We start from the raw sequence: 6558 nt of genomic DNA, 5'->3' as shown, positions 1-6558 counted from the left end.
TGTTACTTTTTTCTAATTGTTGCTAATGTAAGGAAATACTATTGAGAGCCAGCCCTGACGGCCTAGTGGTTAAAGTTCTGCGCACTCTGCTTCAGCAGCCCAGGTTTGGTTCCCAGGTGCAGAACCACACTGCTCTTCTGTCAGTAGCCACGCTGTGGAGGCAGCTCACGTAGAAGAATTAGAAAGACTTAGACCTAGAGTATACAGCTATGTACTGGGGCTTTGGGGAGGAGAACAAAAAAACAAATACTATTGATTTTTATAAGTGGTTTTCTACCCGGCAACCTTGCTGAACTCTTTTTAATTCAAATAGTATGTCTGTTGAATGTATCGGTTTTCTCTCTTCTCTTCCAATCCTTTCTTTTTTTTCCCTTTATGGTATTGAACAAGACTTCCAGTTCTGTGTTAAACAGTAGTTGGTGAGAGAAAGTATCTAGTTTTATTCTCAATCTTCAAGGAAATGCATCTTTAGTTTCTCCATTTTGTATAAAATATGCTGTAAGGTTTTGGTATCCTTCACCAAGTTAAGAAATTTGCCTTCTATTCCTAGTTTGCTAAGAGTTTTCATCATAAGTAGGCATTTGACATACTTTTTCTACCTTATGTGATTATTCTCCTTTAGTCTACTAATGTGGTAAATTACATTGATAGAATTTCTGAGTTGAATAAATTCTCCTTGCAGTCTTAGAATAAACTCCATTTGATTGCTATGTATTTTTAACATATTGTTGGATTTGATTAGCTAATATTTTGTTTAAGATTTGTGCATCTATATTCATAAGTGAAATGAGTCTATAATTTTCTTTTATTTTATTGTCCTTATCTGGTTTAGAATCAAGATTTCAAGATTATACTAGATTGTACTAAACTAATAAAATGAGCTGGGCAGCTTTCTCTCTTTTTCTGTTTTCTGGAATAACTTGTATAAGAAGAGAAGTAACTATTCTTGAGAGTCTGGCACAATATACCGGTAAACCCATCTGGGCATGGATTTAGGGGGAAGGGTGGTCCTTGTCTACCATTTCAATTTCATTAATGCTTAGTGGTATATTCAAGTTTTCTACTTCTTCCTATCCAATTTTTGTCATTTTATATTTTTTTACGAAAAAATTTTACCTAGATTTTCCAATTATTTCTATCTAGTTCCTAACAGTCAGGTTTCTGGCTTGAGTACCTGGTGGTGCCTTCACAGAGACAAGGGTCATTGGAGAAGCAGTATGTTTATCATTTGGGGGCAGAGGGAGTTGGGCTACTGTAGCACTTCTAGCAAAGCAGTGGCTATGTGTGCTTCTCTGTTGCTTTGGATATTTTTGACTGTATATGAATGTGTGTGTTTATACATGATGCTCTGAGGTGTTTATGTTTCTACAAAAATATCAGACTGAAAGAGAACAGTTTTTCAAAGGGAAATTAGCTGGATGATTCCCCACGTAGCTATTTTTCTATATCTGTTCACATGGATCCCTCAGGGGAGCTGCAAGGGGATAATTCCATGGGTCTCTCAATGTCCCTGTGTACGTCTGCATCTGTGCCAGTGGGGGATTCATTCTGTGTGCTTTTCCATGTCTCAGAGTATCTGCAACTATGAGGGTTCGTGATTCTGTATCTTTATGTCTCTGCACATGTCTCCGTCTCTAAGGGCAGGGGATTCTATATGCATCTCTTGTGTTTCACTGTAGAAATATATGCATGGAGTGCACATGCTACGTGGCAAGTTCAGACTCTCCAAGTCTGGAAGAAACATTACAACAGGAAATGCTCTGGATTCCAGCTTCCGGATGGAATTTCACTCAGAAAAATACCCCTTCCTGGTCCTCCCAATAACTGCAGCATTCTTTGTCTTCCTTCAAGAGACTGAGTTGAGGGGGTTTATGCTAACCTTGACCTCAGAGGCCACGTCTTTCAGGAAGATTTGGCAGAGCCATGAAATTCCACACCCTGCCACTCGCCTCTTGCCAGGCCTACTTCTTCCTCCTAAACCCTTTTATAGCTCCACATTATCTACCAGACCACTTCCAATCTCAATTGTCCAGAGAGGCCAGAAGAAGACACAGGAAGATGAGGACAAAGAAACAGAATGAGATTTTTTTAAGGAAATAAACAAAGATAGATATGGGGACCGAGGAACAGATAGATGAGGACAAGTGATAGAGACAGAGACCAAGAAACAGGGCCTGAAAGATAGGAATCAGAAATGGGCATAAAGAAACAAAGAAGGATGGGGGCAGAGAGATATACAGAGAGATGGAGTGGGTAGGGTGGAGAAAGAGATACTGACAGAAACGAGGCAGGAATGCAGGGAGAGAAAGAGATGGGGACAGAGACAGATTGGGGTCAAAGAGGCAGCTACATAGAAGACAGGACAGAGAGAGAATAATAGCCAGGGAGGGAGTAACTGAGATGAGATAAAGATAGAAATGATGATGACGATGAAGAGGAAGAGGTTGATGACGTAGAAGCTAACATTTTTGCGTATGTGTTATGTCTGAGGCATGGTTCTGCGGGCTGTACATGTGTTAGCTCATTTAATGCTCACAGTAACACTGTGAAGCAGGTGCTATTATCAGCCCTGCTTTATAGATGAGGACACTGAGGCACAGCAAGTCAGTGGCACTACTAGGATTGGAATCCAAACAGTCTAGCACCAGTGGCCATTCTCTTGACTACTCTGCCAGTGATAGAGAGACAGAGGGACAGGGAGCTGGGGACAAGATAGCAAACGGATGAAACACACATAGGGATGGAGAGATGGAGACAAGAGACAGGCACAGGAGCAGAGTGACCCAACAAGAGAGATGGTAACAGAGATAGAAAAGGGGTGATAGAGAGATAAGGAGAGAATCAAATAGGGAAACAAGGGCAAGAAGACCAACATAAAGGTGTGTGTGTGTGAGAGAGAAACAGAGACAAAGAATGTAAATGTTGGAGGGGGAAGATGAAGACGGAGATGGGAACAGTAAAGTGAGAACAGAGAAAGATAGATGAGGAACAGTGAGAGATGAATGCAGCAACACAAATAGAAAGATGAGGACTGGGAGACAGCCAGAGCTAAGAGAAATAGGGACAGAGTGGTGGAGACAAAAGGGCGGACAGAAAAGAGGCCAAGGAGCTGAAAGAAATTGAAAGAGAAAGAAAAGACAGAAATTTTGGAACACAAAGAAATTAAGAAACAGGTGAGGTAAAATTATATATTATATATGTGAGGACAGAGACACAGACCAAGATGGGTTAGACGGTGACAAGATGGAGACAAGGTGACCCTCAACACAGACAATATAAAGAGAGTGAGAGCAAGAGCAAGAAAGGGAGAGAGATTGAGAGAGAATATTAAAGACAGGACAGGGAAACCGCAAGAGAGATGTAAACAGAAAGATGAGAAAAAGCAAAATAGAGACAGAGATGGGAGATGTCTGAGAGGTTGCGACAGTGATGATGAACTAGAGGGAAGAGACAGTAAACAATAAGAAAGAAACAGAGACAAAAGGATGAAGTCATTTTAATTGAACAACTATTCACAAGTCTCTCGGGTATTTCAGGGCTGGCACTGGGCTAGGTGGTGCCCACTTGACTGTGAGCTCAGGAGGGAAGGGCCTGGGTGTTTGTTATTCGCTACTGTATCCTACACCCACAACATAGTCCCGATCATGTGGAGGGCTACCGTTTATTAAACACTAGGTACCGGGGAATGTGCATGCATTGCATGGATTATGTCATCGAGTCCTCACAACTCTAGTGTAATAGGTATTATTATTATCATCCCCAGTTTAAAGATGGGGAAACTGAGAATCAGAGTGATGAGTAACTTGTTCAAGGCCACACAGAGGAGCTAGGAGTGAAGCCTGGACCAGTGGTGAAAGCATGTCGCAGACCAAAGATTAGGATGAATCCTGTTCTGCCTGCCCTCCCAAGGTGCAAAAAAACAAATTCCAGTCTGTCTGATTCCAAGGCCTACATATATGACTACCGTGCCATACTGCTTCAGTGAAGACTTGCTGACAGACTAATGGAGGACTGCTGAGCCAAGGTAAGTGTGTCCTGACTCCTTACCCTCTGGAGCGCCCTCCATCTAGTGAAGGAGGCTGACCTGGCTAGCTTAAAGAGACTGGGAAAAGTCCTATGAGTGGCAGGTATAAAGCCCTGTGGGAGAACTTTGCCTGGAAAAATCAGAGAAGGCTTCCTGGAGGGGGAGGAGGTAGTTCAAAGTGGCCAGAGGCAGGTTTACATAAAAGTCAGTGAAGCTTCAGGGCCCCTCATTTGCACAGGTCCCTTCCAAGGCCCTGGTTAACAACCAGTGAAAATCAAAGAGGGCTGAAGATCTGTCACTCTACAAGAAAAGTGAAATGCCCTGACATAGCTCATACATGAAAGAAACTAAACCGAGGTTTTCCCAAATTTGACAGCAGTCCTAAAAATGTACAATATTGTGCCGCTGAAACTTCTAAACTATCAATAGTAAAAAATTTCTATAAACCATGCTATTAAGAAAGACTGACTAATATTTCTATTCTCTCTGGAGAAAATGACCTTACTTCATGCTTCAGTGACAAAATAGAAGCCCTTGGACATCTAGAATTGTTACAGGGCCTTCATCTTCCCACCAAAGAGTCTCTAAACCGCCCAGTATCTGTGTTCCATACTTGTCTTGTTCCTTCCTGTTACAACAAGGGGCCCAGGGAACTCTCCTCTGCTCTGAGGCCCGGTGTCCCCGATCCCAACCCCTCCTTTCCCTTGCATTATCCCCTTTCTCTTTGTCCTTTCCCTCTCTACTGGATCATTCCTAGCAGCAAACAAGCACAGTCTAGTATCTCCCATCTTAAAAAAAAATCATTCTTTGGGGCTGGCCTCGTGGCCGAGTGGTTAAGTTCGTGCGCTCCGCTGCAGGCGGCCCAGTGTTTCGTCGGTTCGAATCCTGGGCGCGGACATGGCACTGCTCGTCAGACCACGCTGAGGCAGCGTCCCACATGCTACAACTAGAGGAACCCACAACGAAGAATACACAACTATGTACCGGGGGGCTTTGGGGAGAAAAAGGAAAAAATAAAATCTTTAAAAAAAAAAAAAAAAAATCATTCTTTGACCCTCCTCATAACATCGCCCTATCTCGCTGGGTTCTTTTCCCGTTCAAGGGAATTGCCCACACCTAGCTCCACTTCAGCGGGGTTGGGGGATGTGTTCTATTCCCTCTGCCCTCTAGGAGGGTCCTCTAACAACCTACACTCCTACCAACATTTGATCCAATTATTCCTGGTTTTTTTAAATTTTATTTTTCATGATATAGATTATAAATTTTAGAATATAAATATCTGTACAGTTTGAATAAATAATAAAATAAATATCTGTGTACCTGTCACACAGCTTCTAAAACAGATAATTTTAAACAGATAATTTTGTTTTCTGCTTTATCTCCCCAAATCCCCCTAGTACATAGTTGTATATCTTAGTTGCAGGTCCTTCTAGTTGTGGCATGTGGGACGCCGCCTCAATGTGGCCTGACGACTGGTGCCATGTCCGCGCCCAAGATCCTACCCGGCGAAACCCTGGGCCGCCACAGCGGAGCACGTGAACTTAACCTCTCGGCCACGGGGCCGGCCCCTAAACAGATCATTTTTTGAATAACAAAATTCCCCTGTGTAGCCCTCCCCAGTCACATTTCCTTCCCCTCCCTAAGGTAACCACAGTCCTGAATTTTTCATTCCTTGCTTTTCTGTATGGTTTTACAACACATGACTGTATCCATATATTATGTAATTTTGCATGTTTTTCAACTTTATATAAACGTATTCTTTCATGACTTTTTTGAATCAGCATTAGGTTTCCTGAGTTTCATCCATGTTGATACATGTAGCTAGAGTTCATTCATTTGTTATTTTGTTATAGTATTCAATTATATAAATGTGTCAATTTATTCATTCCATGCTCTTATTTTCGTTTCTTGCTGTTACAAACAGGCTTTGGTGAACATCCTTGTAGTGTCTCCCAGTACACATGTGCAAGGATTTCTCTAGAAGAGCAATTGTCAAACTTTTTTGGTCTCAGGACTTCCTTTACATTCTTAAAAACTACTGCAGACCCCAAGAGCTTTGGTGTATGTGGGTTATATCAATTGATACTTGCTGTATTAGAAATAACTGAGAAAGCTTAAATATATTAATTTTGAAATAACAATAATAAACTCATTACATTTAACAGAAATAAAATATCTTTATGAAAAATAACTATTTTCCAAAACAAAAGAATTTAGTGAGAAGAGTGGCATCATTTTACATTTTTTCAAATCTCTTTACTGTCTAGCTTAATAGAAGACAGCTGGATTCTCATATCTGCTTCTGCATTCAATCTGTTATGATATCACATGTCGTGTAGCCTCTGTAAAACTCCACTCTACATTCTTGAGAGAATGTGAGTAAAAGAAGCAAATAACATCTTACTAATATGATTTTGGCTCCCCCCTACCCGTACCTCTGCCCCCAGGATCCCCAAACTACACTGTGAGAACTGCTGCTCTGGGATATATACCTAAAATTGCTAAGTCATAGGGTATGTGCATCATTCAGCTTT

The sequence above is a fragment of the Equus quagga genome, chromosome 10 (assembly GCF_021613505.1).
Source record: "Equus quagga isolate Etosha38 chromosome 10, UCLA_HA_Equagga_1.0, whole genome shotgun sequence".
In the NCBI taxonomy this organism is placed as follows: domain Eukaryota; kingdom Metazoa; phylum Chordata; class Mammalia; order Perissodactyla; family Equidae; genus Equus; species Equus quagga.
The sequence above is the reverse complement of the archived record's forward strand: the minus strand, read 5'-3'. Positions refer to the sequence as shown.